General features: G+C 43.8%; 1 long non-coding RNA gene across 2 annotated transcripts in view; it reads left to right on the top strand.

Moving 5' to 3' along the window:
* Positions 1-13939: 13939 nt before the first annotated feature.
* Positions 13940-24750, top strand: part of LOC118006223 — a 58138-nt gene continuing 47327 nt past the window's right edge. The window contains exon 1 of one of the 2 annotated variants that reach the window (XR_004677996.1): positions 13940-14273. This is a non-coding gene — a long non-coding RNA (uncharacterized LOC118006223). The remainder of the gene's footprint in view (positions 14274-24750) is intronic. The other variant, XR_004677997.1, reaches the window with a different exon arrangement.

Genomic DNA, 24750 nt, shown 5'->3' with positions numbered 1-24750 from the left:
GGGAGGGAACCCAGTCCTGGGTTCTGCCATCTGTTATCTGGACGACAACTGGAGGCAGATGCCCTGTGTCTTAGTCTGTTCATGGTGCTCTAACAAAATCCCACAGCCTGTGTGGCTCAAACAACAGACATTTATCTCTGGCAGTTCTGGGAGCCTGGAAGGTTTGAGGTCAGGGTGTCAGCATAGTCAGGTTCTGCTGAGAACTCTTGTCCTGGCTTACAGATGGCTGCTTGCTTGCTCTGTTTTCACATAGAAAGATAAGGAGTCCAGTTCCTGATTCTCCATAGAAAAGGGCACTAATCCCATCATGGGGCTCTATCTTCATAATCTCCTCTAAACCTAATCACCTCCAAATCCGAAAGCCCCATTTCCAGAAACCACCACTGGGGGCTTACAGCTTCAGCATGATTTTTTTGGGGGGGATGGGGCGCAGACACAAACCTTCAGTTCATACACTGTGCAAAAGGTTTTAACTGATTCTCCATTGCTGGGCGACCCAGAGAAACGTTTCACCCAGGGTTATACCTACTTTCTGCAGCTGAGCATGCTGGCTTTTAAGGTTGGTGGCCTTGGGAAGGAGAGCTTTCAAGTAACAGAACTGAAGGTCATGTGGGGCTGGGCTTGAGCCAGCCAGGGGCAGCACGCCCAAGAAGGGGAAGAACGCTTATGTGCCTGAGGAGTAGGAGGAGGAACGGGCCTGGAGAGAAGAAGGAAGAGAGGTTGGAAAAACTCACAGCTCTAAGTCATTTCTGGTTCCAAGTTGTGGTTCCTGAGAAAACTTGCTGAACCTCCTATCTGTAAACACCCTTGAATGAATTGTTTAGGTGAGTGTCTGTTCCTTAAAGAAAGGCAGTGGTGAGCATCTTCATTCTTGCAACCAGAATTGTTGCTATACCAGTCACTCATCCAGCAAATGTGTCCTGACCTCTCACTGCATAGGGTCTTCTGCTGCACCCTGGGGATAAAATGGTAAGCAAGACTGGCCCTTGCCGTAGAGGGACCTACTCTAGTCCAGTGGGAATGCACATAAGCAAACAGGGCACAGGAGGTGGGGTAGATAGAGGGATGCACTCTCCGCATGCTTCTCAGAGGAGGTTAGGCTTTCAGTGGGGTGTTGTGGATGAGTAGGAGTGTGCTAGCTGGGGCTAGCTGAAAGGGCAGGAGAGTGAGCACTCCAGGCAGAAGGACAAAGGACACAAGGCCATTTGGGCCTCTGTGGTTAACAGTCCCTATTGCAGAAATATCTCGCTCTATTACCTACAATTCATGCTAATAAAACAAGGGTCAGTGTTCACCCTGATGCCTGGCGCTGTGGACAGCTCAGTTGTCCTTAATATTATGAACTGTTCTTAATTAAATAGGTTCTTCAGATGATACCTGATGGCCATACTAATTAGGAACTTAAAAAAACATTAGCAGTGAATCACTAGAGATTTCTTTCTGAAAGGCTGGGTTTTAGAAGGACCCAGTAAAGAACACAAATTAAAGCTGTTTTCCCATGTTAAAATGTCAGTCCACCAATTATGGGCATATTCCTTTGGCCTGTGTCTATTGGAAATGTGTGCTAAATATTGTCACATGCTTATGGTCCATTAGTGTATGATTGATCAGATTTTCTTCATTAAAATATAATATATATATTTCCCCCACCCCCCAAATCCTGTACTGTTGCTCATGAAAAAAAATACTAGGATCCTTCTGAGGGACTGTTTTTCCAGTCTTAGTCTCAGCCAGGCAAGGACTTTTGTCACTGCTGTTCCCATTCAGATGCGGTGACAGTTATGGACCACAGAATTGCTGAAGTTAGTACCTGGCCAAGGCCCACTCTGAAATGTTCTGGAATAGGGCCCAGAATCCAATTCTCCATGCTCCCTCTTTGGTCATCTCTCAGTTTTTTCTTATTATTCTGTTGATTTCTTAATTAATAGAAAAGACCTGATTGGTTGTTTGTTTGCTTGTTTTGTTTTTTTTTTTTTACAAAACCATTTTTTTTTAAAACAAAGAATCTGTTATGAGAAGTCAAATGTGCTAATTGGGATGATGGCTTACTGAAATGTTTTGCTCTTCTTAAAAACCATTGACTTTTAGAACTAGAAGGACCCCTGGGGGTGACCACATTCACCCATGGACAACGGCTCACAGGGAACCTTTCTTCAGAGAGCTGGGTGACGTCAGCACATAGGTAACAGATCCAAGTTTTCAGTTTTCTCAAGTGTGGAATTTAGGGATTAGACTTGATTACCTAAGAGATTTCTAAACCTCTTATTTCCAAACTTCTTTTTTAAAAATTTGAGTATAGTTGAGACATGATGTTGCATTGGCGTCAGGGGTTCAACGTAGTGATTCAGCATCTCTCTGTTTCCTGCTGTGCTTCCTGGAAGCGTAGCTACCGTCTGTCGCCAAGCAACACCGTACAGTACCATTCACAGTATTCCCTGTGTGGTACCTTCTGTTCACGGGACTCGCTCGTTCCATTACTGGAACCCTGTATCTCCCACTCCCCTTCCCCCATTTTGCCCATCCCTCAACTCCCTCCCCTTTGGCAACCATCAATTTATTCTCTGTGTTTGTAGGTCTGATTATGCTTTTTGTTTTGTTTTTTTATTTGTTTTCTTTATTAGATTCCACATATGAATGAAATCATATGGTATTTATCTTTCTCTGACTTATTTCACTTAGCATAATACCCTCTAGGGTCATCCATATTGTCACAAATGTCAAGATCTCGTCCTTTTTTATGGCTGAGTAACATTCCATTTTGTGCGCTTGCACATGCACGCGTGAATGCCTGGGTACCACATCTTCTTTATCCATTCATCAACTGATGGACGCTTGGGTTTGCTTCCAGGGGTGAACTGATCTTTTTGTTTTTGTTTTTAAAGATTTTTTATTTACTTATTTGAGAGAGAGAATGAGATAGAGAGAGCATGAGAGGGGGGAGGGTCAGAGGGAGAAGCAGATCCCCCGCTGAACAGGGAGCCCGATGTGGGCTCGATCCCGGGACTCCAGGATCATGACCTGAGCCGAAGGCAGTCGCTTAACCAACTGAGCCACCCAGGCGCCCCAAAGGGGTGAACTTATCTTTTTGAATTAGTGCTTTTGTTGTCTTTGGGTAACAAACTTTTATGAATCTTTACAGTAGGGGAGAGAGAGGGGTTGAGGAATTTGTATGGCTCCTAAAACTTGTATGGCTACGAAAAAGCAGGACCCCCAAGCTCAGTTATAAGTGCAATGTTCTTTCAATATTCTAGGGTGTTAAATAGTTTAAGTGTAAGAGTAAACTTCTATCTAAGGCATTATTTTCATTGTTATTCAAAACACAACTCAAATCAGTATTTGTCACATACAAAGGGCAACATGAGAAAAATGATTTTCTAAAAGGTCCCTGGACAAAGGCTATATTTAGAATACTCATGAGCTCCATTTGCCATGATGAAATCTCTCTTTTTTTTTCTAGTGACCTTCATATTTATAATAGATATGTTTTCAATATTTTAATTTTAGTAGCACAACAATATAAATTAACCCATTTGTTCCTGAACGAGGTGCTGAGATTTCATCACTGGGTAGTGAGTCAACGTATAGCTCACCCGACATGTTTGGGGGGGCACCTGAGGGGAACAGAGCTGATAGGGGGTGGGGGAGTGAGGGGAGACTGGGGCTAGGCAGGCACTGTGTATGTGTGTGGGGGGGTGCGGGTAACTGGGAGCACAATTGGGGATATGAACTTGAATCCAAAGAAGTTGGATTTCTCTATACAGAAAGCTACTAATAATGTGGAGTGTGTGAATATGTGATGAGAGGAGCATGAGTTCAATTTTATTTAAGGTTGACTTCAGGGCACAGACTCAAAGTGTAACCAAGATTTCAGGGTCCATGTTCAACCTGTCCAGACTCCCTTCCAGCCATGCCTCTCTCACCAGATGAAGAGTCTGGGGACAAAAAGGCAGTGGCCCCCTTTAGCCCCGACCCTCCTCTCTGACCTCATCCTGGATATCTGAGGTCCCGGAGCTCCCTGTCCAAAACCCCTAATCCTGCTTTCCAGGCCCGAGCTGGTGTCTTCCTTGGGTTTGTCCTGAGTGGCCCATCCCACTCTATGTATGTCTGCAGGCCCCAAGGGTGGCCGAGGTTTGACTGGTTACAGGAATAAGGGATAACTGGAGCTTACATGCGAGGAGAGGAATGTGCGCACTCAGACACATGAGCAGCTTTGAGAAATGAAAGAAATTTTAGACTTGAGCTTGGCCTTCCAGGTCATTTGAAGGTGTGTTTGACAAGGTGGTAGAAGAGTCAATAATGTGCATGTTTGTTGGCTTGATGAATAACTTGTCCACATTTAGATGTAAAGCTCATGGGCCTCCACTCCACTCTTGTCTCGGGCCCTGTGAGTGATGCAGGGGCAGAGGGGCGGGGAGGGCTGATACTCAAAATATTTAAAAGGATAAAGGATCTTGGTCTCTTGCATGTTTTAAACACCTGTTGGTGTGTAAATAACTGATGTGTTCATCACACGTGCTATCAGCTAGCCACTAAATTGATTCTTAAAGACCTCCCCGTCAGCCCATATAGTTTCTCTCCAGACTTCAAAGCCACACAGCCCAGATGTGGCTGCATCCCCCCGCGCAGCCTCTGTCTCATCCTGCCCCGTGGGCAGGATGTTGCGGGAATGAGTACTGGATGCACCAGGCTGGCTCCCCTGTCCTCTCCCTGCTCCCCTGTTCTTCACTACCATGTCTGCTTCCTGGGAATTTTCCTAAAATTCTGTGCGAGGCGAAGGGAGATAAAAGTTACAGGTGGCCTTGACAACGGGCCAGGACTTGTTCTAAATACTTAATATATTTGGGGACCTGCTACAGAATTTGTGAGTTGCAGATCAAGCGGAAGTACAGGGTCCCGTGTTCAAAAATGATTGGGAATTTCAAGACAATGACAGCAGAGCATTAAACCAAATGGGGGGGGGAGTGACTTTTAAGCAGGGTGGGGGTGGGGGTCCCTTGTGATCACACAGGCCGCCTATTAACTCGTTAATGTGCGTATGTTCCCATTTTACAGATAGGGATAAGTGTGATCAGGCTAAGTTCTCAGGATTAAAACGGCACTGCTGAGATTGGAACTCAGGTATACTTGGTTGTATACGTGTCTCACTGCCTCCCTAGGGAAGACTGGGGCCTCATACCTACAGCAGACCTTTGTACAACCTCTCTGTGAGAAGGCTGGGCCCTTCCTCCAAGCTTTCTTGTCTGGTGTTGCCAACCACCCCTACCTGTAGCCCCTAAAAAAAAATCACACCTCCATTAAGGAAACAAATCCCGAAAGCCATGACTAAACTGACCCCCCACCCCAGTAACATACTGACCATTTTTTCTGCTGTAATTTAAACATAGTCTCTGGGGAGTCTCCTCCCACCACACACACACACACAAACCAGGAGGCTTAATAAAGTTTTAAGCCAACACAAATCAATCTTGTCTGTCCTGGGAGAGATTTTACTGCTATGAAAATCAGATTTTCTCCATATTGTTATAGTAACAAAATTACCTTTCCCCTAAAACATTCCACTTATTTTTGCCCACTTACTCGCTTTTATTGTTCTTTTCTTCCATTAGCCTAAACTTGTGAATTTTTATTCTAGATTGTTCCAGATTCCAAGGAATCGAGATAAGGAAAAGTCTATTTTAATCGACTTTGATTCAGTTGATGTTTCAATACACTGAACACACAATGAGAGGGTCACTCTGCAGGAATGCCTTTACTTGTTTTGTGAAAATGTACTTACTTTCCAACAAGTTTTGCCAAGAAGTTAATCTTCATGTCAAGACATACTGTTGGGTGAATGAAAAAATGCGACGTCCTGTCCTCTGGGAGGGCGCTTTAGGAACACTCTTCCCAAATACTTGAAGCTGAGCCAGACTGTTACTAGAACAAACAATTGATTAATTTTGCAGCATTCATAACAGAAAACTTGTATGTTAAATGTGTCTTCCTTCTAATGAAGTTAGAGTGCTGGGTAAGTGACTCATTAGAATGATGACCGGATTTCTTGAGGTTTCTTTCCCATGACAAATTACAGGGTAATACGAGTGTCTCTTATGTTTCCAAATCTTCCCCCCAGATCTCCCAGTTCCCATGCTAAAGGGTGTCTGTAAATTGGCTTGAGAGTTGAGGGAATGGAAGAAGGAGCAAGGATAGAAGGAGAAAGGAAATCTCCTCGGAAAAGTTTAAGATAAATTAAGTAGATCTGATTAGTAGAAAAAGACAGCTACATTTCAAGAAGATGTTAAATGTTCTGTACAAATCATTCTATGTTGATTAAACAGTACGCTGTAATTTCTTCTCTAAATTGAATGGGCTACAGTGAAAAAATAGTATTTGGCCCACCCCGAACAATAACTTCCCTCTGAAGACCTTTACTGCAAACTGAGAATTTTAAATTAGATGAAGAAATAACAATGCATGCTGATGCTTAGCAACCGCTATATGTCTGTTAGTAGCAGAATCCAAATGGAGAAGTTTTGGGCCACTTTCAGAAACAAATAAGCTAATTATCTGGGGCAAAATTAAAAGAATTCCCCAAAGCTGAATCTATGCCAATACCGTTTCATTCATATATTTGTACCAGGGAGAGAGCGTCTCATGATTATGAAGGTTCATGCCTTGGTTAATGGCCCTTGAATCAGTTATCCCCTGGGTGTCCGGGAGAAGGGGCTTTGGTTTGGGAGGGGGATGATGGTAACTGGAGGTCAGTCACTGGGTGGGGGCCGGGCTGCAGATGGTGTGTTGTGTCTTCACGGTTGTTTGGCGTTTTTGTGGAAGTAGGTTGCCTCCTGAGAGCAGAGGTGGGCGAAGGCTCTAGTTCCTGCCCTCTGTAACCTCATCGCCAAGTGTCCCCAGTTAAAGCAAGTCTCATAATGCATTCAGCCACCAAACAAGCTTTGTTTAGCAAGGAGCACAAAACCTGTCCTTGGAAGCTCAGAGAAGGCTCCGCTGTCTGTCCTTAGGCTCTCTGAAGGTCAGACCTCACAACAGAATCCTTAGCAATTTCGTGGCATGCCAGACTTACTTAATAAGATTGTAGGCGTGCTGTTATGTAGCTCACCAGACTCTCGTGCCCTGCTCATGCCTGAGCAATGGTGCTGGGAAATATTCCAGCCAATTCACAGATTTGAACAACCCTCATTTCACCAACAAAAAAATTATTTCTAGCAAACCCTCTCGTGGAATCTGGGAGTGGAAGTTGAAGGCTTTGCAATGTGGGCTTCTGAAAAAGGTCTTTCAGATATTAAGGGACTGCCCCCGGAGCATAGATTTCATTCATTCATTTATTTATTTAAATTCAATTAGCCAATATGTAGTACATCATTAGTTTTGGATGTAGTGTTCAGTGAGTCCTCAGAGCACTTGACTCTCCAGCGCATCTTACAGCTTCGGTTTGACTTTGCATGCTATCTCACCTGCGCCGGCCAGATTGCATCAGGACGGGATGCCGTGGGGACCTGAGAAAGCCATGTCGTGTATGGGAATGTGTGAGACTTCACCCACCGAGAGCTTTGTAGCACCCGCAGTTTGAGGTACTGTTTGTCCTCTTAAGTCAGAGCGATTCTCGTTGTGGGATTTTCATAAAAGGGTCTGGTGTGTTTCTAGTTGCAAGCATTTCATTTTTTTTTTAAAGATTTATTTTTTAAGTAATGTCTACGCCCCATGTGGGTCTCGAACTTACAACCCTGAGATCAAGAATCACATGCTGTACTGATTGAGCCAGCCAGGCGCCCCACGTTTCATTCTTGAGTTTCTCTATAGAAGACCACCTCCATTCAGATTTGGACTGATGGTAATTGAGCTCCTGCTTGCAGGTTTTTAAAAAAATATATTTATTTATTTATTTATTTATTTATTTATTTATTTATTTATTAGAGAGAGAGAGAGAGAGAGAGAGAGAGAGCACACAAGCAGGAGGGGCAGAGGGAGAGGGAGAGAGAATCTGATGCAAACTCCACGCTGAGCTCGGAGCCTGATGCAGGGCTCAATCTCAGGACCCTGAGATCACACCTTGAGCCGAAACCAAGAGTCAGATGCCTAACCAACTGCACCACCCAGGCGCCCCATGCCTGGGAGAAATTTGCACCGACCAGCTCCAGGCTCTGTACACTTCCAACCTTGTTTTTTTTCCACTGCCCTCATGTTTGAGGTGTTAGAGATGTAACCGTCTATTCCAGCTGACATAACAAAATACTGCAGACAGGACAGCTGAAGCAGAGACTTCTAATTTTTTTTTTTTTAAGATTTTATTTATTTATTTGAGAGAGAGAATGAGAGACAGCACGAGAGGGAAGAGGGTCAGACGGAGAAGCAGACCCCCTGCCGAGCAGGGAGCCCGATGCGGGACTCGATCCCGGGACTCCAGGATCATGACCTGAGCTGAAGGCAGTCGCTTAACCAACTGAGCCACCCAGGCGTCCCGAAGCAGAGACTTTTGTTCTCACAGTCCTGGAGTCCAAGATGAAGGTGTTAGCAGGTTCGGGTTTTTTCCTGCGGCTTCTCTCCTTGATGTGCGGACTGCTGCCTTCTGGCTCTGACCTCACATGGGCTCTTCTGTGTACGAGCATCCTGCTTTCTCTTCCTCTTCTTTTTTTTTTTTTTTTTTTAAAGATTTTATTTATTTATTCATGAGAGACAGAGAGAGAGAGAAGCAGAGGGAGAAGCAGGCTCCCAAGGAGCAGGGAGCCCGATGCGGGACTCGATCCCAGGACCCTGGGATCATGACCTGAGCTGAAGGCAGATGCTTAACCATCTGAGCCACTCAGGCGCCCCTCTCTTCCTCTTCTTATGAAGACACCAGTCTTATGGATTAGGGTCCTACCCCATGACCTCATTTAACCTTAATTACCTCCTTGAAGGCCCTTTCTTCAAATACAGTCACACTGGGGCTTGGGATTTCAACCTATGAATTTTGGGGGGGGCGATAAATAATTCAGTCTGTAACGGGGACTGTAGATAATGTTTGGGTTGGAGTGTGGCCTCTGGACCTATGTTTTTATGAGGTAACACGGTGGGTGGCAGGGAAATCCTGGCCACATTCCTCTACTGTGATGATGTGGTTAGACGTGGAAGTGACTCTGAGCCATAGGAACCTCATCAAACCTCATCTACCAACCAGACAACCTGTTTCTCCTATTCAGCTTCCCCTTAACAAGGTCCCCAAGAGACCTGTGGCCACTCTACCCCACCCGACAGGAGGAGAAGCAAGGTGGAGACGAAGCAGAGTAGAAGATCACAATCCCCACCAACACTGGTTGAATATCTTACCTTTGCAAATTTTACTCAAGGAGATACCCTGCTATGGTGCATGCCAGGCCTCGCTAGGGTCTGTGCAGGTGAGGGGTCCCACAGCTTACATTTTATTTGTTTCATGGTAGTCCATCTCTGATGTCAACTATGGAAAATCACAGAACGCATCTGATTTGCCATTTTGATGTCAACTATGGAAAATCGCAGAAGGCATCTGATTTGCCATTCTCCAACCCTCCCCTACAACCATTTGGCTCCGAGGGGTTAAAAAGTATTTTGCTTCATCTGCAGGCATTTCTTCTCAATTGCTAACATCCATCCTGAATGCTTTTTTCTTTTTTTTCAAATTAAACTTTGTATTTTGAGATAACTGTAAATTCACATGCAGTTATATGGGATAATATTGAAAGACCCTGTGCACACTTTACTCAGTTTTTCCCAATGGTGTCGTCTTGCAAAACTACAGTGAGATATCACAGCCAGGATATAGACATGGATGCAGTCAAGACACGGAAAATTTCCATCAGGATCCCTCATATTATTCCGTATAGACATACACACTTCCCTCTCACACTGCCATTCCTTAATCCCTGGCAACCACTAGTCTGTTCTTCATTTCTCAGATTTTGTCATTTTGAGAATATTCTATAAATGGGTCATACAGTATGTAATGTTTTAAGGTGGATTTTTTTCCCACTCAGCATAATTCTAGAGTTTCATCCAATTTGTCAGATTCCTCTCCATTGTTTGGAGTCTCCTTAACGTTTGTTTTATATGTAATGTCCAGGGTTTTTTTGTTGTACTTAGCAGAAGGAGTTGGGAAATGTACATCTACTCACTTCTTGGAAGCAGAAATTCGCCCTGAAAGGGTTTGATGCTGGTAGTTTTGATGGCTTGCTCCTGAGAGCAATGATGTAAGGACAGTTGCCTCGCCAGGAGCCAAGTCAGAGGCAGAGCCAGGTGAAAAGATGTGTCTCCGAAGGAAATAGAGTATGTCATGTAGAGTGTGAGGCCGTCTAACCCTGTGAGTATAGACCGTCTAGCAGCTCACCTCCCGATTAGCCATACTTTATGGCTCACCAGAATTCTGGTCTCCTCTCTCCTGTTTCCCACTCTGAAGATATTAAAATCATAAAGATTTTAAACATGGCTAATGTTTCACAAAGCCAATGAGAGGCTGGTGCACACAATTTGTGTCGTAGGGTGGGTTTCCTGAGCAGTGAAGGAGTTGGTCACTCAGGGTGTTTTTTGGGGACCATCCTGGGCACTGACCTCTGTGGGAGAGAGCTGAAGAAAGGGGGAGAGATCAGCTCTGATGAAGTCCCCCCAACAGCTTAGGTCAACTGTGGGCATGACCTTGAGAGTCGTCCAGAGCTGGCCCCAGCTGGCTAGGCCCTTCTGGAAGAGTCTCTGGGTGGGGCCGGTGCGGGAGGGCATGCAGTCAGCCAGGCGGCTCTGTGTAGCTGAGGTGTCCCCGAAGGGTCTGTCCACTGAGGCTGTCTGCCCACAGCACCTGGAGCATCCAGGCAATTCGTCCTTTGTCAGAGGGGGCTCTGGGCGGTGCCTCGCAGCGTGCACCATGGCATGTCAATAACGAGATGGGTAGTAAAGGATACATTCTCAAGATTGTTTTACTATTAGGGGTGCATAGTCAAAACTATCCCAGGACTGGTTCCTTCTGTGGGAAAATAATGCGAATATCAAAATTAGCAGTGACTCGTAAGTTCTGATTTCTTGATATGAGTGTTTGGGTCTTTAAAATGGCTTTTTTTTTCCCCCTAAAAGGGATGGCTTGCATCTATGTGGATTTTTAGATTAGTTTTCAATTTTTTCAAATACAAAAATGCAGAAGTCTTGTTTTCCTTAAGCTTCTAAGTCCCACTTATAAATCTGATTGTTCTTTTTATAAATCCATTGAATTTTAACAATCCTATTCAAGGGTGCTTTTACTAGTGTTCCAGTCGAACAGACAAAACTACCTTAAATAATCAGCCCCCTTTACAACTTGGTTAATTAAATTCCTTTAAACATTTTTACTGCATTTATAAATATAATATATTTGATTTCTCCTATGTAGTTGATGTGATAAATTAAACTTACGGATATCGTAAATCTCAAGTTCTCTTAAGCATCCCAGTGCTCTTTACAAACCTAGCCCGATTCTCTTAGCTTAAAATCTCAGGTCTAAAATAAATTGTACATTTTCATGGACTCAGCACATTCACTGGTTCTGATAGACCAAATTATCCCCAAACACTTTACATCCTAGACGTACACAGGTTTTCCCCAGTGTAACACACGAGCATTGATATTCTAACCTGCTGAGAACTGGTTCTTGCAGGCAGGTGATCGAGACTCAATCTGGTTACAGGGAAGAAGGTATGAAGCCAAATCCTCCTTATGGGTATTTATCAAAACAAACTCCTATTATCGAGTCTATGAGCTCAAGTGCCAGTTCTTGTCTCGTGGGTGGTCTAATCACACTGCACAGAAGGTTCACTGAGGAAGATACAACATTACCCGCAGGCCAGACTCCTCCCAACACAGGGGCTGGACACGGGAATCTGACGGCATCAAATGTCAATGGCATCATTTATGGGTTCTTCATCTATCCTGCTCATGAAGCTTGGGGGCTGTTACTGACATATTTTACTAGGTCATACAGCTTTAATACCCCAAATTTTACCAACAAAAGCCCCCTTCTGAGCCTCTCTATATTAGAGAATCTTTGCATGTGGTTGGAGATTTGGGAGGCTGAGGCTCTTGTTGCAGCTGTCCTGGGGGATGGGTTTGCTGGTGAGAACATGGACTGAGGGTTGGGGTTCTCCAGGAGGCCACTGAGTATGCCCAGGGTGTAACTTAAACCAACATATCATAGCATTGCTTTGTGGATGTGAGAGTATTTTAAGATGGATTATACACATCTTAAGATCTTCCAAAGGTTAAATGATATTCAGTGAAAAAGTCATTTTACCATTTGCTGTGGACTGAATTGTGTCTCCCCCACCCCCAATCCATATATTGAAGCCCTAACCGCAAAGGAAATTGTATTAGGAGATGGAGCCTTTGGGATGTAATTAGGTTTAGGTGATGTTATGAACGTAGATTCCTCATGATGGGATTAGAGTTTCTTTTTGCTTTCTCTCCCTCCCACCCCCTTTCTCTTTCCCTTCCCATCACATGTGGACACAGTGAGAAGGCAGGGTGCTCTGCAAGCCGGAAGAAGGTCTTCCACCAGTATCCGACCATGTTGGCACCTTGATCTTGGCCTACCAGCCTCCAGAACTGTGAGAAATAAATTTCTGTTGTTTAAGCCCCCCAGTCTATGGTATTTTGTTATGGCAGCCTGAGCTGAGTAATATACTCTTCTGGGTATATTGGGGTTCTCATCCTAAGCAGAAAGATGTTGCTTCTCTTTAGGAGAATTTTGTCTGGGACCCATGCCTTGGATGGCCAGATCTTTCTGTGCCTGAGATGGACATATGGAGCTTTCTATAGTCCTCTGTAGGTGGAAGATAGGGACTCCTAGTTCACCCCGCTCAACTGGGATGGTCTTGCAGCCCATGTCCTAAGGGTTCAAATGAATTCTCGCCAGTTATTGAATTAACTGTGAGTTGAGCAAAACCCTCAACCTCCCTGAGATTGCACTAACTTCCCTCCCTACTTGACTAGACGTTGTTTCCTTAGCTCTAAGTAATTTCTATGGTTTCCATTGTCTTTAGCAGGACGAGCACATGAGTTTTTCCTCTCATTTGAGTCTGCGATGAGTTTCACCCCACTGCTTGGAAAGCAAACCTCTTTTAGGAATTCTCTTTTGTTTTTTCTGTTTTCTTCTTTAACACTGACTAGGAAATACTGATCCAAGTAGAAGGATATATTTAGTGTACCTGTATATTATGAAGCATAGTAATACAACAAACACCCAGGACACTGGAGTATTTCATGTAGTCAAAGGAAGATGGAGCCACTGGGCCTCAGGAGGACAGGACATGGTGCAGTTCTAGGGATCTTAGAAACAAGAGCTTCTGGACCACCTCTTCAGGGTGTGGCTGTCAATCTCCTGCATGTACCCCTCAAGGTTGAATTCCCAGGAGGGTATCTGTGTGACATAGCTTGGTCACACACTCAACTCTGTGGTCAGGGGGTGTCACGTCCCATTTTGGGGGGACTCCAAAAGGAGGGAGGGAGGTAGGCAAAACAAAAACCCATCTCTCATGCTCTCCAAGCTAGAACTTGCTGGTGGCTTCCTTGCCATTGTTCCCCTTTGTTCCCAAGTAGGTTTCCCTGCATTGGGCGGTAGTGGGCCCAGAGTATCCTATTCTGTGGCTGGTCTCACTTCCCTCTATTGCTTGGAAAATCCTTGAATCTCATTTGAATGTCATTTTCAACCTTTCCAGTTTTCCAGCCTCGGTACAGATTTTCTTTGGTCATCTGGGGCTCATTTTGAGAAGGAATTAAATTCAGTGTTCGAGGCATATTTTGAGTTGTGGGAGATATTTCTGGGGCAGGTTGACAGGGTTTGTGGGTGAGGGGGGAGGAGTGGAGCAAGAAAGAAGGTGGAAGAAGCTGAATGTAGCAACTTTCATGGAGTAAAGGAATACAGGAGCAGGGATGAATCTGGGGGGAAAGAGACAATAAATACAGTTTTCAACCTTACGGGTTTGGAGATGGCCAGTAGGTCATTGCAAATGTGGGTTGGGTTGTTCAGCTTCTCTTCCCCTCGGGCTACAATTTTCTGCTCCTTCCCTCACTCCTGAAGGTCTGGTCTTTACCATCTAATTCATATTTGTCCACAGTATTTTACGTGTGTCTTGGAACAAATGATTATAACTACCATTGTAGGAACTTAAGCATTGGACACGTTGAGCATTGATATGTATGTTTCTTTCAATTTCAGACTGCCTGGTGGAGGTGGCTGGAGAGGCAGATGATTCTGGACTGAGAGCAGTCTCACTCCCTGATTTGAATCTTGGCTCCATCATTTACTGGTTGGTGTCACCTAGTTAGTCCCTTTGGCCTCTGGACTTCAGTTTCCCCATCCATAAAGTGAGGATAATCCCAGAACTTACTCAATTGATTCATTATGACAATTAAAGGAACTGATATACGTACAGCACTTAAAACTTAGTGCCTGGTATGGAATGAGCACAACGTAGATGCTGGTCATTGCTGTTATCTGTCTCTGTGTGTAGTTGTAGAAAAGAGACCTTTCCTGGGCATCAGGGCAATTTACTTGCTATGGGATTTTGAGGCAGGTCATTTTGCCAATGGGATTCCATTGTCCTGACTGTGGAATTAGGAGGCAAGTGAAATGTTCTCCAAGGGCCTCTTCACCTTTGGTTGGAATGAATGAAGGGGCAAGGGCATGTTTTTGGGTGCTGTCTGACCTTCATGCCATGTCCCCTAAGAATGAGATGCTGGGGAAGGATCCATAAAGGGTGACTCTCGGGATGGGCCGTGCTGGACAGAGCTTCTGCCCAGAATGTCTCTTGCTCATGGAGGTCAAACAGGTGTAGCCCCATATACGTAAGCAGGGGGCTCATAGGTTGTAGGGTTCTGAGAGCAATGGAGCCAAGTGCAGGGTCTTCAAGGATGCAGTAGCAGCAATGACCATTCAAAGACTCTCACTTCAAGGCAAGAATTCTTACCCTTTTTTATGCCCTGGATCATCTAATGAGTCCCAGGGACCCTTTCTCCAAAAAAATTTAATAAATTTTTAATTTATTTTTAAATGCATAAAATAAAACACACAGGATTACAAAGGGAACCAATTTTGTTAAAATATAATTAGCAAATATATGGATCAAACTGGTGATTTAGCAATCTACAGGCTTCCTCATTACCATAGTGAAAGCAAGCTTAGGCTCTCATGGCAGGTCTCACAGCTGCCTGAATTTTGAAATAGTGATGACAGTAAATAGTTTGAGATATCTGTGCAACCTGAATGTGAATGAAAATATCTGTGATTTCTCTTGGTGATAAAGTCTCTGGGACAACTGTGGTTTGTTGCTTGCATTCGCATTTGAAGGAATTGCTAAATTCCAGTTAGAACTTAGTGACAATAAAGATGTACCTTTTCCCCCCATCCAAGTGTGTGGATCCTCTGAATTCATGCCACCCAGATGATGTCTATGATTCTGTGACCCAAAGGCAGAACGATACACAGGTTGTGAGGCGTGCCAGAAGCTTGGGAAGAACAATTTCTAAAGAGCGCACAATATTCCCATTTGTCAGTGGGAAGATCTTCCAGGGAGTGTGGAAATTAGAAAATCCCTCTCGAAAGGGCAACACGTTCATTGTAGAAGCAACCTTTGGGGCCTAAGGGGTTGAGAAGCAGCATGACTTTGCATTCGGTGCCCACGAGCTAGGTGAGGCTGAGCTGGGTTGGTTTGGGCCCGGGTTTCTTGCAGAGATTCCTGCATACAAACAGGGTATGATTTCCTGTCAGAGTGCAGTAGGGTTAAATATATAAAAATGCCAGCTTATCACCCACAATGCCATGGACCAGTAGGATGATTTAATGCCGCTCTCAATGGCACCGCTAAGATTTATGTGGATAATCATCTCAGTGGAGGGGATGATAAGTTATCACATTTATTATTTGCATGTAGAAAGGTCCTTCTCAAATCCTCTGCATTGTCACAGTTCAAGCCTATGCTGGAGAAGAAGGTGAACGGTTTTTAGATTTAATTAGAGAGTCCTAGAAAGGTAAGTTTACGGGGTGTAACACATCAAGAGTAGACTATGTATTGAGACCAAAAGAAAACGTGGAGGACATTTGTTTTCTGGTGTAGGCAAGTCTGGTGGGGACACAGTGATCTCTGAAGTTTTAATATGAGCCATGTTCTAGAATGTCTGCGCAGAGGGAGTCATTTCTGGATGATTTTATGGCTATCAGAGCACAGGATCAGTGGAAGCCAGCTGGTGGGACCCAGACTCCCCAGGGGCTGTGGCATTCATGCAAAGACCTGTGTCTCTCTCCACCTGTATTCTGTACTTTTCGCGATCATGTGGGAGTTCCTGCTAAAATTTCTTGGTATTCAAAAAGGATCTTTGCAAAAGTTAAGAACCATTGCTCTAGAGGATAGGCAAATACTTTCACAGAAATGCAATTTCAAATTTATTCTCAGCAAATTTCAAGAGACATCAGTGTGTTCAGCTACATAGATGCCACATTGCAGAGGGATGGCTTTTATGAAACAGCATACTCAGTTTTAGATACAAAACTTTATTTCCTTATCTTTTTTGTTTCATTACTAATAGGTCCTTATTACAAAAACACTAGGATCTCAGTTTTTAAGTTCTATTTCAATATTATTTTAAAGCTTATGTTCATAGACAACCTTGAGTTTGTAGCTAGAAACTGGCCATAAAAGTTTCAGGTTGCAGTAGTTTCTAAGGGAACCATTGCATTTAAATTTGAGCTCAAATTAAATAAAATGGGACTTAATGGAGGCTCTTTGCTCATCTTTGGAAAATATAAGATGATGGGGGAAATTTATCAAAGAACAGTAGTTGGTATCATGTTTTTGTGAGTGACTCATTTAAGTGGTAATACATTTTTTTTTCTTATTTGAAGTGATGGGACTTGGGGGTCTGATGAAATTCTGGAACTTTCCTAAAGGACAAGTGAGAGATACACTTGTAATTAGTTGATGTTTTTTTCTACCGTGGGAGTGACTTCCTTGTCACTTCCTGTAGTGGAGAGAAGCATCAAGTGGCCTAATGCCAGAAGGGCTTTGAAACAGGGAGCAGTCTCCAAGTCAAGTTCTCCTGAAACCCGGCAGCAGCTCTGGGAGGACTCAAGAATTCAGAATGTTCAAAATGAATTTTCTCTTCAATGCTGGAGACCAATTTGATCTCCAGCATTAGAGGCCCACTTGATAAACAGCCTGAGATCAGCTAAGGATAAAGGGTAAAGTTAACGATTAATCTTCCAGGTAATTTTCCCCGACCTAGTTGCTTAGACTATGGAAGCTGAGAAATCTCAAATCTGAGAACCATACCATTGAAACATGCTTGCAGGCCAAAGTCTTCTGGCTCTATGCACTTCTGCTCTAATATGGAGAAGGTAAGGTCTCAGAATCCTACAGGAGAGGACTGTGACTTGGTGAGGGTCATCTGGAGGAGGCTACGGAGTGTGAGCTTTGGGACAAGCCATTACGATGCAGGTCTCCTGCTGGAGAGAGGTGTTGACCATGTAGGAGGACTCAGTAGGTGAGCTTCTGTAGGCTAAGAAATGGGCTTTCAGAATTGGGCTTCCTGCAGAATCATTCAGCAGGCTAGCCACTGTGTCGACCTCCGTCACTTTGGAACAGGACAAGCAAATTTAGCAGGCTCCTGCCTGGCGGTGGTGTGGCTGAGGTTGGCTCTGGAGGCCGGCTCAAGGGGACCTCTTGACTCAGGTTTGTTCTAATGATGTGAAAAGGTCCGCAGATGGGGAGATTGTCTTAGGAAGCTGACATAATACCTTTAAGAACTAGCCAGGAAAAAAAGTTCCAGCTTCCTCCATCTTTCAGGACTAGCCTCCACTCTCCGGTTCTCTGGACAACCCCGTGTCCTCAAAAGCTGCTTGGAGAAGGCCCCGCTTCCCAGGATCCCATGGGCAGACTTGACTTTCTTGAGATTTAAGGTGTCCAGGGTGAAGGAAACGTCAGGCCACCTGCTTGGTGCCTGTTTGTTCGTGCAGGTAACAGAGCAGCAGGGCTGATCAGATGCGCTCCCAGTAGCTGCATTCCCAAGGAGGAGCAAACACGTGAATTAAAAACAAATCTTGTAAAAGGTAATTGTTTCTTTGATCACTGACTTGTGATCACTGATTTGGTGGGGCGAGCGAAATGAGGGGAGAGCCCTTAATTTAGGTAGCAGCTTGACTAGAAGCCACCTGATTAGGCTCCTTAAAAACAATGAATTTGGGGGCGCCTGGGTGGCTCAGTTGGTTAAGCGACTGCCTTCGGCTCAGGTCATGATCCTGGAGTCCCGGGATCGAGTCCCGCATCGGGCTCCCTGCTCGGCAGGGAGTCTGCTTCTCCCTCTGACCCTCCTCCCTCTCATGCTCTCTGTCTCTCATTCTCTCTCTCTCAAAATAAATAAATAAAATCTTTAAAAAAAAAAAACACAATGAATTTGGAAGTACAAATGAGATTAAGTTATTCAAAGGCGGGGGGTTCATCCTTAAAGAAAAACAAACCATGAATGTCTCTCGGTGAGTTGCAGTGTGGGGAGCTGGAGCAAATACTGTGGGGAACCTTATGCTTCTACTCACCAATTCTACTAATCAAATCATCTGAATTTTCCCAGTGGGCTGTGGGCTCTTTGGGGGGAAAAGTGGGTCAATCTTGACCTTTGCATTTTTACAGTAGTCACAGATCCTTGACACTCAAATATTTGTTGAGGGAATTAGTAAAGTAAGGAAGGAGGCAGGCTAGTTTGGGTCAGTTAAGGTCAAGGATATAAGCACTTGTTAGTTCTATGCAAAATTGAGACATAGGCAGTATTTAGTTTCCATCTCCTTTATGAAGCTGTCTATACTACTTCAGGGGAAGGAGTGAGCGGTCCTCACTGGTCCCACTGAACATGTCATTACTGGCCCACTCTCCCATCTTACTTCTTCAGCTCACTTTCCTACCCTTGCTCACTCACGAATTCAGAGATGGCAAATGTGGGTAAACCGAAGAGTGACATGAAGTAATAATCTAGCTCACTAAACAATGTTCCCAATCTCTAGGTAATGTCTGCTCTAAGAAGGTCATTCTTCCCACTGCCCAGCCTCTCCCCGTGATTCAGGGGCGGCCTCCCAACCTTCTAAGACATCTGGACTCCTTGACGTCTGGCTCTAAAAAAGCAAAGCACGGCAGAGATGAAGTGTCTCCTCTTCTGCCAGCTCACAGCTCATTTATTGGGGGGCTTCCATTTTTTTCCCCTGAGAGGATTCAAACATTCTCTTAAGTAACCCACACTGAAAAAGATCTTTCTGAAAGGGGAATTTGTCTACCAGCAGTAGGGTAAGCTATCAGAAGAATATCATTGATACAAGAGAAACTCATGTGATGTGTGTTCCTTACAGTGATATTTCCCCCAAGGAGGCAAAAATTGATTCTCAGGGTGGGGAGTGAAAAAATCTTAGATATTACGGTGGTTTGTGGACCTTTAAAGGGTCATGGTGCATAAACGGACCCACAGATGCTAAAATGTCTTGGGGAGGGATGATTAGGAGAAGCCTAAAAAGACTCCTTGTGGGGGAGGGGTGATGATGAAAAACAGGAACACGGATCGACATTAAGGGAGGTCATTCTATTCCCCATGTTTCGAGGCCCAGCTTACATTGAGACTTCTCTAGGATGCTTTCCTTTCTTTTAGTCTGCGGTGATCTCTTCTGAATTTCACTGAAGCCCCCTGAAGGAGATCAGAGGAGTGCATTCACGTGAGGGCCTGTGGGGCAGATTGTGGGTTCTGGAGAGGCTCACCTGCCACAGGACCCCCATGGGGTGTTGCACAGGCGTGCTCCCCAGCTGCTCTAGGACAAGTGCAGAGGCAGGAGTTCGTGGGGCCTCTGGCCAACATCAACCCAACCAGCAGCAGCGGGATCCTAAGTGAGATCTGGAAGTTGTGATCGGGGGCAGATAAAAGCTTGCAAGAAGCCACCGGGGCCTTCACCACAAAGCACCTTTGGGTGTTTTCATTTCTTTCATGTTGGTCTGTTGGTTGACTTCAACAAAGAGCATTGGACCATGCTTTTACATTTGATTCAGAGTAAAAACAAAAACAAAAACAAAAACAGGAAACAAAATCTGATGCCTAATACCATCTTTATGAAGTTATGCTCTTCTAGATGACTTGCCTGATGGGCCAGTCATCAGGTTCCCATCATTGCCAGATTTCTGCAGCACCAGCAATTTGATCAAGTTCATCACTCCGTTCTCTGACCCCAGTAACTAGGAATCAGTGCTAACCAAGGATATATAAAAAAGGAGGGCTGGTATGTAGAACCAAAGAACTGAAAAGCTTGTTTATCCTTATCAGATCCATGTATCTGAGAAACTGACCCATCACGAACAAAATTTCCTGACTAAGGAGAAAGAATGCCATCTGGAGTTAAAGGAAGGATGGCCCAGGTTCCAGCCATGAGTGAGTGAGCACAGCTGGAATGTCAGCCGGATCTGCTTCTCGTAACAGCCATCGTCATGCCTGATCCACCAGTCAGTTTTCAGAATTTGGAAGGAAGATGACACTTTGGGGATTATGAGAAAGCCAGTGAACATCTCACATTACCACAGGCAGCTCTTCTCTACCGATCCATCCTGCAAGGGACAGTTGGTGGGATATAGTTCATTTCACGTATCTGATTTTAACGGAATGCAAACAAACTCATTATAATTACTCTCCCCCTTTAAACGGTTAATACAATGTCTAGTGTATGGTTTAAAAATTCATTTAACAGTACAGAATTTTAATAATGGGGGGATGGGCAAAATGAGTGAAGGGGAGTGGGAGATCCAGGCTCCAGTCATGGAGTGAATGAGTCACGGGATGAAAGGTACAAACGAGGGAGTGTAGTCAGTGGTATTGTAATAGTGTTGTGTGGTGACAGATGGCAGCTACACTTGTGGGGGCAGAGCCTAACATAAAAAATTAAAAAAATAAAAATATATTATTTAGTTTCTAAAACATAAAGCCTCCTTAAGAAAAAAAAAAGGATTTGACTTACAAATCTCCTTGAATATGTATGAAACTAAACTAATAAAAATCACTAGCGAGGATGAGAGGCTGTAAGACTAAATTAAAGTGTGTGTACGTGTGTGCGTGCACACTCACACACACGCACGGAAGATAAAGTGTCATTCAGTACAATAGCAAACAAATGATTCCCTTAAAGAAAATCTCTAAAGTTCACCAAGAGCAATGGAATCTTCATGGTTTTGAAATAAATCAAGGCTCTTGGCACAATGCTAATTTGCATGAATGTGCATCGCGCCCCTCCCCTGCCCCCCGCAAGGCCAACTCCAAGAAGGACATTTGGCTTTGTGAATGGGCTAAACAAATCTATTGCATATTTCCTATTTGCTGTGTATGTCCTTTCTTCAATATTTGATTTCTAAATAATTCATTTTATACGGCCTCGCGGTAGGAATGACAAGAACGTCGTCGAAGGTCTTGGTCATAGGTCATTGCCTGGGGGGCTCACGGTGACTGAAGCCATCCGCTCTGCTGCTGCAGGCCTTGCTTCTTCATACAGCAGCTCACAAACCAGGTGTGATGCATAATGCGTGTGTATTGATAAAGCACTGTATGCAGAAGCTCCGAGACCGATGTTAATAAACGTGACACACTGGAACCCACTTCTCTGGAATCCTACAAATAAAGACCTATTCCACAGCTGCCTGCAAATCCATCCTGAGAGCCCGTTGTTTCCCATATATGATGGCCAGGTGCTCTTGCGACTCCTGCCAATTCAGAGAGCCTGGAGGAGAGAAGGTTGTGATAAGGGGATGCCCATCCCAGGAGAGAAGGCCATGCTTGGCCCTGGTGTAGGGCAAGCCATCAGAGCCTGGGAATCAGGAGGCTAGGCTCTAGATAGGTCACCAAGAATTAGCTCTCTGATCTTGGGCAAGCCATTTAGTTTCTTTCTTTCTTTTTTTTAATTTTATTATGTTATGTTAGTCACCATACAATACATCATTGGTTTTTGATGTGGTGATCCACAATCCACTGTTTTCGTATAACACCCAGTGCTCCATGCAGTACATGCCCTCCTTAATACACATCACCGGGCTAACCAATCCCCCCTCCCCCATCTCCTCTAAAATCCTGTTTGTTTCTCAGAGTCTATAGTCTCTCATGGTTCATCTTTCCCTCCAATTCCCCCCCCCCATTTTTCCCTTCCTTCTCCTAAAGTCCTCCATGCTATTCCTTATGTTCCACAAATAAGTGAAACCATATGATAATTGACTTTCTCTGCTTGACTTATTTCACTTAGCATAATCTCCTCCAGTCCCATCCATGTTGATGTAAAAGTTGGGTATTCATCCTTTCTGATGGCTGAGTAATATTCCATTGTTTATAGAGACCACATCTTCTTTATCCATTCATCTGTTGAAGGGCATCTCGGCTCTTTCCACAGTTTGGCTATTGCGGACATTGCTGCTATGAACATTGGGGTGCATATGGCCCTTCTTTTCACTACATCTGTGTCTTTAGGGTAAATAGCCAGTAGTGCAATTGCTGGGTCATAGGGTAGCTCTATTTTTAAATTTTTAAGGAACCTCCACACTGTTTTCCAAAGTGGCTGTACCAACTTGCATTTCCACCAACAGTGTAAGAGGGTTCCCCTTTCTCCACAACCTCTCCAACATTTGTTGTTTCTTTCCCTGTCCATTTTTGCCATTCTAACTGGTGTAAGGTGGTATCTCAATGTGGTTTTGATTTGGATTTCCCTGATGGCTAATGATGATGAACATTTTTTCATGTGTCTGTTAGCCATTTGTATGTCTTCTTCAGAGAAGTGTCTTTTCATCTCTTCTGCCCACTTTTTGACTTGATTATTTCTTTTTTGGGTGTTGAGTTTGAGAAGTTCTTTATAGATTTTGGATACCAGCCCTTTATCTGTAGTGTCATTTGCAAATATCTTCTCCCATTCTGTGGGTTGCCTCTTTGTTTTGTTTCCTTTGCTGTGCAGAAGCTTTTTATCTTGATGAAGTCCCAAAAGCTCATTTTTGCTTTTGTTTCACTAGCTTTTGGAGATGTATCTTGAAAGAAGTTGCTGTGGGCGATGTCAAAGAGATTACTGCCTATGTTCTCCTCTAGGATTTTGATGGATTCCTGTCTCACATTGAGGTCTTTCATCCACTTTGAGTTTATCTTTGTGAATGGTGTTAGAGAATGGTCGAGTTTCATTCTTCTGCATGTGGCTGTCCAATTTTCCCAGCACCATTTATTGAAGAGAGTCTCTTTTTTCCATTGCATGTTTTTTCCTGCTTTGTCAAAGATTATTTCACCATAGAGTTGAGGGTCCATACATGGGTTCTCTATTCTGTTCCATTGGTCTATATGTCTGTTTTTGTGCCAGTACCATGCTGTCTTGGTGATCACAGCTTTGTAATATAGCTTGGAATCGGGCAACGTGATGTCCCCAGCTTTCTTTTTCTTTTTCAACATTTCCTTGGCGATTCGGGGTCTTTTCTGATTCCATACAAATTTTAGGATTGTTTGTTCCAGCACTTTGAAAAATGTCATTGGAATTTTGATTGGGATGGCATTGAAGGTATAGATTGCTTTGGGTAGCATAGACATTTTAACAATGTTTATTCTTCCGATCCATAAGCATGGAATGTTTTTCCATATTTTTGTGTCTTCTTCAATTTCTTTCATGAGTGTTTTGTAGTTCCTAGAGTATAGATCCTTTACCTCTTTGGTTAGGTTTATTCCGAGGTATCTTATGGTTTTTGGTGCTATTGTAAATGGAATCGTTTCTCTAATTTCTCTTTCTACAGTTGCGTTGTTAGTGTATAAGAAAGCAACGGATTTCTGTGCATTGATTTTGTATCCTGCCACATTACTGAATTGCTGTATGAGTTCTAGTAATTTGGGGGTGGAGTCTTTTGGGTTTTCCACATAAAGTATCATGTAATCTGCGAAAAGAGAGAGTTTGACTTCTTCTTTGCCAATTTGAATACCTTTTTATTTCTTTTTGTTGTCTGATTGCTGTTGCTAGGACTTCTAGTACTATGTTGAACAATAGTGGCGAGAGTGGGCATCCTTGACGTGTTCCTGATCTTAAGGGAAAGGCTCTCAGCTTTTCCCCATTGAGGATGATATTCGTTGTGGGTTTTTCATAGATGGATTTTATGAACTTGAGCAATGTTCCCTCTATCCCTACACTCTGAAGAGTTTTAATCAGGAAAGGATGTTGCATTTTGTCAAATGCTTTTTCTGCATCAATTGAGAGGACCATATGGTTCTTCTCCCTCCTCTTATTAATGTGTTCTATCACACTGATTGATTTGCGAATGTTGAGCCACCCTTGCATCCTGGGGATAAATCCCACTTGGTCGTGGTGGATGATCCTTTTAATGTATTGTTGGATCCTGTTAGCTAGGATTTTGTTGAGGATTTTGGAATCCGTATTCATCAGGGATATTGGTCTGAAATTCTCCTTTTTGTTGGGGTCTTTGCCTGGTTTGGGGATTAAGGTAATGCTGGACTCATAGAATGAGTCTGGAAGCTTTCCTTCTGTTTCTATTTTTTGAAACAGCTTCAGGAGAATAGGTATTATTTCTTCTTTGAATGTTTGGTAGAATTCCCCAGGGAATCCATCAGGCCCTGGACTCTTGTTTTTTGGGAGGTTTTTGATCACTGCTTCAATCTCGTTACTGGTTATTGGCCTATTCAGATTGTCAATTTCTTCCTGTTTCAGTCTTGGCAGCTTATAGGTTTCCGGGAAGGCCTCCATTTCATCCAGATTGCTCA

This window comes from Mirounga leonina, unplaced genomic scaffold (assembly GCF_011800145.1).
Source record: "Mirounga leonina isolate KUSES-001 unplaced genomic scaffold, KU_Mleo_1.0 Mir_95, whole genome shotgun sequence".
Classification (NCBI taxonomy): domain Eukaryota; kingdom Metazoa; phylum Chordata; class Mammalia; order Carnivora; family Phocidae; genus Mirounga; species Mirounga leonina.
This window is presented reverse-complemented; position numbering and strand designations above follow the sequence as displayed.